At 36.8% G+C, this 12,364-nt stretch overlaps 1 protein-coding gene across 8 annotated transcripts in view; it reads left to right on the plus strand.

Annotated features, from left to right (window-relative positions):
* Window positions 1–12,364, plus strand: part of PKHD1 (PKHD1 ciliary IPT domain containing fibrocystin/polyductin) — a 617,401-nt gene that overhangs the window by 567,382 nt on the left and 37,655 nt on the right. The window lies entirely within an intron of this gene.

Raw genomic sequence — 12,364 nt, forward strand, 5'->3', positions numbered from 1 at the left:
GTATCATTTGTTGAGCCCAGCCAGAGTTAAGTTTTTGGGATCTGTCTTCTTTGGGCCTTTCTGCTAGGCTGCCCTGGTAATTTGGTCTAAGTCCAATCAATTACAGAATTTATGATGCCTTCTTTAGAGACTTCAACCATTATTGAGTACTTTGACTTTTGGTTATATAATTGCTCCTTGTTTATGGATACCTGTAAACATGTATAGGGTACCCTAAACCCTAACTAGCCCATCTAACTTGGATGTGTTAGGAAAGGTCTCATCAAATTAGAAGAGTTGTGAGGTTAACTTCTCAGGTTGGTATCTCTGGTTACAGTCCACAGTAGGATTTCATTAGCAGCATAATTTTAGGTGGCAGCACCAGTAGCGATTTGATTGAAGTAGACAAAGTTTGTATGGTGGTAAAGAATCATAGAGAAGGAATTTCAAGAAGTATGGGTATGTACTAGAGGTATTAGGACTAGGAGAAATGAGGGTCTTAAAGAAAATGCAAGTGGTTTCTTATAATCTTAGAGAGAGTTAAAATATCAATAATTAATTATTATAACAAGGTTAGTTGTGAGGTTTAGTATCTATACTAATATATCTGACTTCAATATGCTTTGAACTCTTTTAGTGGTGTCTGAACCTCTTTGTATTTTAGATACTTACAAGGTCAAAAGGTCTTGACCTGTCTGGCGTAAAGTTATAGTTGATTTAGATGTTGGCAGAGCTATATTTCAGATACATTGTTAGAGCTCCATGAACAATTTAATCCCATTATCAGAGTTTGATCATTTTGCAAATCTAAGACATAAAATGTTTAGGCAAAAGTTAGTATTTTTCTTTAGGGCTATAGTCTAGGCAGTTAGAAAACTTGAGATATTGAATCTACCCCCACCAGTACTTTCTTGACAGAGTTTCCAAGATCATCTACATATCATCTGCAAATAATAAGAATTTAACTTCATCCTTTCCAATTTCCTTTGATATCTTTTTTCTTGTTTGATTGGGATGGCAAGGACTTCTAGGACTATGTTGAATAGAAGTGGTGAGAGTGAGTATCCCTGTCTAGTTCCCAATTTTAGGAAAAAGCTTTCAATTTTTACCCACTATGATGTAAGTCATGGGTTTATTATATATAGCCTTTATTATGTTGAGGAATTTTCCTTCCACTCTGAGTTTCTCAAGGTCTTTATCAAAAATGGGTGTTTCACCTTGTTGAATGCTTTTTCTGCATCAGTTGATAGAATTATGTGATTTTTATCTTTCGTTTTGCTGATATAGTAGATAATATTTATTAGCTGATTCATCCCAGGGATGAATCTCCCTTGATCTTGGTGGATTATTTTATTAATATGTTGTTGTATTTGATTAGACAAGATTTTGTTGAGGATCTTTGCATCAATTCTCACCAGGGATATAGGTCCATATTTTTCTTTAGATCAGGTATATTCTTTTCAAGAAGATTACCAGATTATTTCAACTGATTCAGTTTAAATTTGGGGCAGAGATGCAGGGTGTCACTTACTTTAAAATTTTAATCTATTTACAATTTTTTGTTTTCTTTCATTTTATTTGATTAAACAGAGAGAAATTGAGAGGAGAATGGAGATAAAGAGGGAAAGAGAAAGTGATACAGGAACTTGAATCCAGGTCCTTGCACATGGTAAAATGTGTTCTCACTCAGGTGTGCTACCACCCAGTTCTCCAACTTAATTTTAAAATAAACAATATGCAGTAGATTAGTCCCCCTTTTTTTCTGTAATAGAGCGTGGCTCTCACACATACTCAACTTCTCTACTCCCAGGAAGACTGTTTGATCCAGAAAGCAACAAAGAGAGACACCACTGCACAGGGTCTTCCCACAGTGTCATGGCACTCTCATTATAGTGCCTGGATTCAAAACTGAAGTGAACACAATGAAAGTCTGCACTTTACCTCTTGAGCTCTATCTAACCATCTTTAATTTTATTTGTATGTATTCTTTCTCTGCTTAGTTAAATCAGCTACTCTAATACCAGAACTGCTGTGGTTATCAAGATTTTTACAGTTATGTAAAATAAAAAAGTTATGGAGTACTACTCTGCATTCAAACACAAAGATGTGTTGCCTTAATCCCAGGAAACTAAGAAAATGCTTAGATAATATTTGATGAGTTCATTGTGTTATATAACATAATTAACCTTTGTATGATGAGTATACCCAGGATTGTCAAGATGGATATAATCAAACACAAATTGTTAAAAGAGGAACACTTTCTCTTTTGGTGGCAGAAGAAAACAGAAGAGGAAGACAGGGATAGTTTCACTGTGAGAAAACCTTGATGTGTCACTATATCTAAAGGGGCAGGGGACAAGTAAGAAGTACATACAAGTAGACTCTATGAGTAGCAAGGAAACAGGGACTTCATTTGCACTGTCACAAAAAAAAAAAAAAGGAATTATACCAACAATCTGAATGAGTTAGGAAGCTGATTTATCTTGAAAGTCTCCACACAAGCAGTAAATACAACCAAGCCATTTGGACATATGGTTCACAACCAGTAGATAATAAACTTCTATTATTTGAAATCACTAACTTTGTGCTGATTTTGTTTTACAGCAATAGAAAACTAATATATTTTTCTATTTTTAATTTATTATTTATTGGATAGAATAAAGGGGAGAGAGACACAGAGAGGGAGAGGGAGAGAGAGAGAGAGAGATCCTGCAGTATTGTTTCAGTGCTTGTAAAGCTTCCCTCTGCAGGTGGGAACCAGGAGCTTGAATATGAGTCCTTGTACATTGTAACATGTGCTCAAACAGGTGTGCGACAACCCAGCCCTTAAAACAAGTATCCTTTATTAATGACATTGTTATGACCCTTGCCCCTGAATATGGTCATAGGGGGGTTAGGCATGACACTATGAAGAATAGACTATATTTGTGTGTCTACCCATGATAAGAATAGTTTTATAGAGTTAATTATGTGCAAGTATCACCCTCTTTAGCTAACTTCTAGTAAAATATTAATAGAGATGATTGGTGAGTCTCACCTAGCATCTTCTCTCACTTATTCACCTATTTTCTAGGAAAGAGCTGTTTGGAGTGCTCAAATACAGAATATTTCCATCACCATGGAAAGGTATTCTAGTCAGGAAACTCATCCTGGAAGAAATTAGTGTCTATTAGTGTCTGCTTCATGTATGAAACACCCCTTTTAGGGGAAAAAATCTACTCATTTTAATTTATTTATAAAATGAAACATTGACAAAACCATAGGATAAGAGAACAATTTCACACAATTCCCACAACCAGAACTCTGTATCCCTGATAGCTTTCCTATTCTTTATCTCTCTGGGAGTATGAGCCCAAGGTCATTGTGGGATGCAGAAGGTGGAAGGTCTGGCTTCTGTAATTGCTTCTCCGCTGAACATGGGTGTTGGCAGGTCAATCCATACTCCCAGCCTGCCTCTCTCTTTCCCTAGTGGGGAAGGCGTCTGAGGAAGCAGAACTCCAAGGCACATTGGTGGGGTTGTCTGTCTAGGGAAGTCTGCTTGGCATCATGGTAGCATCTGGAACCTGGTGGTTGAAAAGAGAGTTAATATACAAAGCCAAACAAATTGTTGACCAATCATGGACATTTAGGGCTAGAATAGAGCAGATGAAGAGTTGGTGGGCCAACCACAACAGACAGTTTTCTAAAGAAGAGATGCACATGGCCCACAGAAATGTTCCCTTCACTTAGAGAAATATAAGTTAAAACTATACTGAGATACCATCTCACACCTGAGAGAGTGGCTTACATCAACAAATCAGGAAATGACAGATGTTGGATAAGTTGTGCAGAAAAGGGAACTCTGCTTTATTGCTGGTAGAAATGCAAACTGGTACAGCCACTTTAGAAGACTATACGGATAGTGGGTATAGAACTACCTTATGATCAGGGGCTGGACAGTTGCACAGCTGGTTAAGTGCACATGGCAAAAAATGCAATGACCAGCTTAAGGCTCCTAGTTCAAGCCCCTGGCTCCCCACCTGCAGTGGGGTAGCTTCACAAGCTGTGAAGCAGGTCTGCAGGTGTCTACCTTTCTCTCTCCTCTCTCTCTGTCTTCCCCTTCTCTCTCAATTTCTTTCTGTCCTATCCAACAACAACAATAGCAATAACAACAAAAAGGGCAACAAAATGGGGAAAACAGCCTCCAGGAGCAGTGGATTTGTAGTGTAGGCACCGAGTCCCAACAATACCACTCATGGGCATTTACCCAGTGGACATTCAAACACTAATTAGAAGGAACATATGCGCCCCTATCTTCATAGCTGAATCATTCACAGTATGCAAAAGTGTAAGAAGCCTAAGTGTCCATCATCAGATGACTGGCTAAAGAATTTATAGAACATATATTCCATAGAATATTACCCTGCAATCAAAAAAGATGATGTTGTGTTCTGTGGGACAAAATGGATGGAAATGGAGATGATTATACTTAATGAAATATGTAAAGTGATGAGAGAAAACTACCAGATAGTTTCACTTATATATAGAATCTATAGATCTGATATACATGAATTTGCCAAAAAAATGCAAATAAAACAAGCACGAATATTTTAAGACTTAGAACTATGATGTTTATCTTTGGGAGGTGGGAGGGTGAGAACTTTGGTGTTGTCTGTGATGTGGAACTATACATTGCCATCTTATACTCTTGTTAGAAAATATTAATAAATTTAAAAAAAGATGTTTTTGGAAACTCAGCCCAATTAATAAGAAAAATTAAAATAAGATTAAATGAATGAGGCCATATCAAATCTTCTACATTTCAAAATAAAACTCTGTAAGTATAAACAGGCAACCTACTTAGCAACAAGGAGAAGACATTTGCAAACCGCAGAGCCAACAAGTGGTTGATATAAAATATCAGTAGCTTTGCACCATGTGAGCTTAACCTGCTGCACTACCACCCCCCCCACACACACACATTTTTTTTTTTTGTTAGGACAAAGAAATTGAGAGTACAGGGAGATAGAGGAAGAGAAAGACACCAGAAGGCCTGCTTCATCGCTAGTGAAGCAGACGCCCTGTAGGTGGGGAGCAGGGCCTTAAACATGGGTCCTTGAGCTTGGTCATATTTGCGCTTAGCTGGGTGCACCATGCCCAGTCAGGGAAGTGAACTCTTCTGAAAGGCTTTGGAAAGAATAGTAAAAGGACATAGGGACATGCTGGCCAGCACCAACTTGGTTTTGGGGACAGAGCTTTAAAAAATAGGGGAGTCCAGCAAGCTCCCCAGTTGGAGCTCCAGGCTCCCCAACTGTAGGGCGGTCACTTCACAGGCAGTGAAGCAGGTCTACAGGTGTCTGTCTTTCTCTTCCCCTCTCTGTCTTTCCCTCCTCTCTCCATTTCTTTCTGTCCTATCCAACAATGACATCAATAACAACAACAATAATAATAACCACAACAAGGATAAAACAAGGGCAACAAAAGGGAGGAAAAATGGCTAACAGGAGCAGTAGATTCTTGGTGCAGGCATGCCCCAGCAATAACCCTGAAGGCAAAAAATAAAAATAAAAAAATAAAAAAGGGAGTCAGAGGGTAGTGCAGCAGGTTAAATGAATGTGGCATAAGGATCCCGATTTGAACCCCAACTCCCTTCCTGTAGGGGAGTTGCTTCACAAGCTGTGAAGCAGGTCTGCAGGTCTCTATCTTTCTCTCCCCCTCCTCTCTCCATTTCTCTCTGTCCTATCTAACAAAGACGACATCAATAGCAGCAACAACAATAACTACAACAACAATAAGAAATACAACAAGGGCAACAACAAAAAAAGGAATTAAATAGAGGGCAAAATATATGAATTGCCAGTTCTCTAAAGAAAAGACACACGTGACCCATAAACATAAATGTAAATGCTCCACTTCACTTATCATTAGAAAAATGCAAAATTAAACCACACTGAGATTCCACCTGTGAGAATGGCCTTCATCAACAGAACAGGAAACAATATGTGTTGGAGAAGATGTGGAGAAAGAAAAAGTCTACTATACTCCTGGAAGAAATGCAAACTGATGCAGTCATTATGGAGTATACTTAAATAAATACAAATGGAAATGCCTTATGATCCAGCATTTGGATAAATCCTAGACATTTATTCAAAAGAAAGGAAAACGTTAACTTGAAGGGACATATTCACCCACCCCCATGTCATAACTATATTATTCACAATAGCTATAATATGGAAATAGCCTAAATGTTCATTTTCAGATAAATTACCTACTGTCTGTAGCCTGGTCAGAATCATTTGGTCTTGTCAGTGTCTAAGTTATTGCTACTACTAGATATCCTGAATTTGCATAAAGCTTGATAAACTCAAGCATTTTTAATTTTAACATTGTCTTGTTAAAGATAAATAAACTCCTAACTAACTTTGTTATAATAATGCTTTTTTTTTCTTTTTCAAAAGAATATATCTCCACTATTTCTGTTTGGTATAATACAAATTCACTTCTTTGTTAGGTTAGCTAGGTAGCAAGATTGTCATAAAAGTAATTAATGTACATGAATTTCAAGGAAAATGAGATAGTTTATGTCAGAAAACTCCCTGATTCATTTGTAATTGTTCCTATAAAATTTAAGAGCTTTCTTATAGATAAAGTGCATGGCTAAATTTGAATGAGACCAGAGTTTGATTCCTAACACTACATGGAAGCATACTGAACCAAGGGAGTTCCAAGGAAGATACAATGGTATTTTTTGTATCTATTCCTTCCTCCCTTCCTTCCTTCCTTCCTTCCTTCCTTCCTTCCTTCCTTCCTTCCTTCCTTCCTTCTTTTCTTTCTTCCTTTCTTTCTCATACTTTACTTTCTCTGTTTTTTCCCTTTCTCTCTCTCTCTCTGGCTCTCAAAATTTAGAATAACAATTGAACTGGAGAAGACATGTCAGCCATTTCACACATTCTTTAGGCTCTGGCTTCATTTCATTTCATGGCACTGCACTAAAAAAATAGTTCCTTTAAATCTTTAAATATATATGAATCTTAAACTTAAAAATCACATATTAATAAATAATATTGTGTGAAATCTTATTAAGTGGGAAATAATGTAGACTATTTACATTTTATTAAAAATTCATGGTCATTATTAAAACTATCATTTATTTCAGTCTATTAAAAATATTTATTTATTCCCTTTTGGTGCCCTTGCTGTTTTATTGTTGCAGTTATTATTGATGTCGTCGTTGTTGGATAAGACAGAGAGAAATGGAGAGAGGAGGGGAAGACAGAGAGGGGGGAGAGAAAGGTAGACACCTTAAAACCTGCTTTACAACTTGTGAAGCTACTCCCCTGCAGGTGGGGAGCTGGGAGCTGGAACTGTGATCCTTAGGCCAGTCCTTGCACTTTGCACCACGTTTGCTTAACTCACTGCGCTACCACCCAACTCCCTTATTTCAGTCTGTAGTGGTGCTCCTTGAGAACACTTTTTTTTTTTTGCAAGTTCATATGTTTCAGTTCTCTCTCTCTTTTTTTTTAATTTTATTTTTACAAAATTTCATGTCAACAGGGGTTTGAATTCACACCATACCCACCACCAGAGTTGTGAATCTTCAGTCTCTCCACTGCAATCCAACATAGTTCCCCTAAGGTTGTAGATGCTGGGCCAGTCATCATCTCTACAACTATCTGTCCACATTTATATGTAATTTCCCCCTTTTTCTCCTGATTCAATTTTCTCTTTCTTTCCAAGCCTCTCATGGCAACATAATTACCTCCATATGTCCCTCGCCTTTTCCTTCTCTCTCTCTCTCTCTCTCTCTCTCTCTCTCTCTCTCTCTCTCGGTGCTGATGGAGCTGGAGATAACATCGTCATTACACTAAATGATCCTAGACTACTACAGTTTTGATCATATTGCTATACTTTATATATTCTTACTATTTTCCTTAGCAGTAACATAATAATTATAATTATATTTTTGGCATAGCTATATCATAAGTTTCTCACATACATATTTTATGTGTAGTTAATTACAGAATGAAATCACTCTAAAGTATAATCAAGTAATATATTTTTGCAAATGGTAAATTTGTAGGTAAGTACAATACAGTCTCATGAAAGCTTACAATTCAATATTTTGTTATTTCTGAAGAAGTTATTTCTGAACAGTTAATTTTATCACAAAACTGCAAAGCTTGAATGAAAGTCTGGAAATTTTAAACATAATGGAAAGATAAAACATAAGCAGTGTATCTAATAAGACATGTTATATAGTAAGTCTCATTGTTCTGTAATATTCCAAGTTAATCGTTAATCAACTAGAAATATATAAATACCATGGTATTTATAAAATTGAGTATATTTTTATCTGTTTTATTTACTAAAGTGTGAATATTTCAATTTACTATTATATTTACCATAGTAAGCAAAATGAAATGAAAGTTATTATTAAATATTTGCTGCAAGAAGTTAAATATAGCTTTCTAGCACTCCCTGTGTGTTTATACTCTTATCTAATTGATATAATATGATAAATATCTTCTATCACTAATGATTTATCTTCTCCTGGCCAGATGATGATTAGTACAGAACCCACATACAAATGGATATTTGAAAAATTATCCCATGTTTGCATGCTCAATTTACCAACTAAAATACTTAACATTTTTACTGCTGAGTTGACATTGTTTGAATATGTACCATATTTGTTTTAATCTTTATATATTCTTGGAACACTGAAACCTGGAGTTCCTCAACTTTTAATTTGGAATGAAAAATTTCAAAGCAGTATTAAAGTGACCATTGTCATTTGATGTTGTACTAGAACTTGCTGTTGGTCAGATCAAAAAGTAGTGGTGACTTTCTAATTATGGATTTGGGTAATGATTTGCAATAGTTTTAGTATTGTAAATTTGTGTCAGATTTAGTATTACCGTGATATAGTGCCAGGAGGGAACCATCATATCATATATAAGACATCTCTTCCCTTTAAAAAGCTGACACCTGCTAAGGGTATCTAGTTAGGTTTAACAAGGAGCGTAAGGACCATGAGATAGAAGTAAAGTGGTATGTGTAATTCCAGAAGATAGTCAAGAATGTCATTGTTGCCTTATAAATAGTATAGAAGGGTATTCCTTAGGGACAAAGCTCATGGTGTTTTATTAATCTTTGCTTATCTCATACTGCCTTCAACAATTTTTATCTAAAGTAGGAGGGCTGGCATATGTTTGTGAAACTGGACTAAATAAATCATTTTCTTCTTCCAGGGTGTAGAATCTTGCAAATTTCATGCTGATTCTTATTTCTTAATGGCACATGTAGATTCTGCTTTATCTAACTTAAAACTCAAGGATTGAAAAATGTACGGGACATCCTGGAAAATTTATTTGAAACATGAAACTATTTTATAGAAATCTTACTTAGTAGTGCTGAGGAGATGAATGCTTAAGAAAGAGAATGTATCATTAAATCCACTACATAGGACCACAGATATAGCCCCAAACCAGCTTTCATAGATAAGATTTATTTATTTATTCATTTGCTAGGTTTGCCCCACAAAATGAAATAAGCTCCTTCTCTATAGCCTACGAATTCTGGATCTAGCATACTAAAAAAAAAAAAAAGCAAGAGTTAGAGTGAGCATTGGTGACCTCTGAATTGGAAATTGCCTACATTCTCTTGATCTCTCTTAAACTGCATGTAAGCACTGAAGGGGGGTGGGAGTGGGAAATTCTCTCACATATCTGACTGGGCAATAGAAACGGCTAAATAGTGTTTGAAATGGGAGGATTGGAAGGAACTTTCCTCCCCCATTTTTTAAAGTTTGGCTGTAGGACCTTCTGCCTGCAGGCTACAGTCACATTAGCGGGTGAAAATTGGATAACGACAGCACAATGACAAATCCAGGTTGCTTGCAATAAGTTGCTAATCCCTTTGCTTTAATATCGGAGCAGCATATAATGATGTTTGGACATCACTCCAGTTTACTGACGACCCCACTGGGGCCAGCAATAGAACCTTACAACTGTCTAACAAGGCATCAGGTGACTCCCGTCGTCACAGCAACGGACACTGGAATCTAATCTTCCCTCCATCCCTTCTAGCACCCAATAACGCCTAGATTATATAAGTGGCCCATCATTGCTTGGTAACTTGAATCAATTAACGTTAATTCGCACAATGCTATGATGTATTGTGATCACTTTCATTTCAGGGAAGGGGGAGAAATTGCCATAAGTCACCTAAAATGAGGTTGTCTGTGGTGCTGAGGTATTAATTGGGTGTCCATATTAAATGCAAAAGGAGCCCCATCATGAAAGGAAAGTGGATGAGTGACTCTCTTGGCTGCTATTGACCTATCAGAAGAAGACAGTGCCCTTTTCCTTTGCTTTTATCTATTACAGTTTTCCCTATTGCGTGTCAAGTTGATGTATTATAAAAAATTCATTTGGTGACCTTTCACCCCCTTAGCAGATTAAACAATTTCACTTCGATGGCATCATTAACAGGACCCTGCATTTAATGATGATTTCTCTAAAAGGCCACAGAGATTCGATTTTAAGCTAACAGATTTATTGCACTATTATAACATATCGTAAAAAACTGTACCACCTACGGTCAGGTTTTAGGATAGAAACTGCTTAAGAGTTTATGTGGAGCTTAAAGTGGTATTACCTTGGGATATGCTGTAGCAGCAAGTCTCTGACCTCCAGTGAGATGCTGTTTACATTTAATAAGAGATGTTTGCTCACAATAAACTTTAAAGTGTGTCAGGGATGGGCCTTTCAGTGGGTGTTCAGGCAGTTGGTTCTCATTCCTTTTTTGCTAGGCATCAGTGTACTAATGTCAGTATCTTTGATGGAGACTTGCAGTTTCTTTGCCCCACATTGCTAGACTGCTTCCTGTCCAGCATCAGTAGGAATTAGGGACTTGATTAGAGGAAATATAGGGCTAGATAGCAATTTTAGACATTTTTGAAACCTGGGGCCCAAAAAGGATAGAATTAATAATGAAATTAAAAATCAGGTTGAAACTATTTCCTTAGAGAAAAAGGCTTACTCACTCAGGCTCAACAAACTAATGAATTATTATTGACTGATATATGTTGAATTTTGTGAATGATTATAATACAGAAACCATCACCTTAACTTAGATGGCTAAAGTGCTACTGGGACTATACATTTTCATTCTGTACATATTTCTCAGAAATTTCAGGTCAGAAAGAAATTGATTCCAATAGAAACTTCTTAGCTCATATTTGTTTTTTGTTAAAACCCCTACCTTAGTACAATTATGATTCCTATCAGTTTATATAAATACATATTTTTTCTGTTCATCTCATATAAGGAAAAAAAAGATTAGGGGATAAACTGTATAAAGCATTTAGTTGATTAAGATAGCAAATTAAGTTATGTGTTTTTTTGTTTGTTTTTGTTTTTGTTGTTGTTGTTGTTTTTGCCTCCAAGGTTATCACTGGGGCTTGGTGCCTGCACTATGAAGCCATTGCTCCTGGAGGCTATTTTTTCCCATTTTTGTTGCCCTTGTTGTTACCCTTGTTGTTGTCGTTATTATTGTTGTCTTCATTGTTGCTGTTGGATAGGACAGAGAGAAATGGAAAGTGGAGGGGAAGACAGAAAGGGGGAGAGAAAGACAGACACCTGCAGACCTGCTTTACCTCTTGTGAGGAGATCCCCCTGCAGGTGGGGAGCCAGGGGCTGGAACCAAGATCCTTACACCAATTCTTGTGCTTTGTGCTTCGTGCCATGTACGCTTAACCCTCTGTGCTACTGCCCAACTCCCTAGAATGAACTTCTATGTGGAAACTTAGAACAGCACCTGGTACAAAGTAAGCTCTCAACATATATTAATTATTAGCATTATTCTCCCTAGTAGCTTTGTTCAATTAAAATATTTCAATCAATTGATTCTATAGTTTTGAACCTGATTAGTGTGAACATACCACAGAGACTATCAGCAGGTGGGGTGGGTGGTGACACTTCTGGAACCTAGTGGTGGTGAGCCTGGTTAAGAGCATGTATTAACGTGCACAAGGACCTGGGTTCAAGCCCCTAATCCTCACCTGCAGGGAGAAGGCTTCAAAAGTGGTGAAACAGCGCTGCTGGTGTCTCTCTGTTACTTTCTTCCTATCCCCCTGCACCTCAATTTCTCTGTTCTAGCTAAAAAAAATAAATTTTAAAGTTAAAAAAAGAAGGTTAATATGAAAGAGTTATTGTGAGAATACAGTGAGCTAGTTCTAGTATAACAAAGATGTAGTGGGTCTGTACTTGGGCATCTCTTCTAATTTTATTTAATATTGTCATCTTCATACAGTGGAATAACCCATAGAGTGTTTATACTGTGGCATTTGGGAAATATTACAAGGTTATTTCTTAGAAGAGTTATTTCTTTAGATTACTTTAGT

Source organism: Erinaceus europaeus, chromosome 4 (genome assembly GCF_950295315.1).
Source record: "Erinaceus europaeus chromosome 4, mEriEur2.1, whole genome shotgun sequence".
Lineage (NCBI taxonomy): Eukaryota > Metazoa > Chordata > Mammalia > Eulipotyphla > Erinaceidae > Erinaceus > Erinaceus europaeus.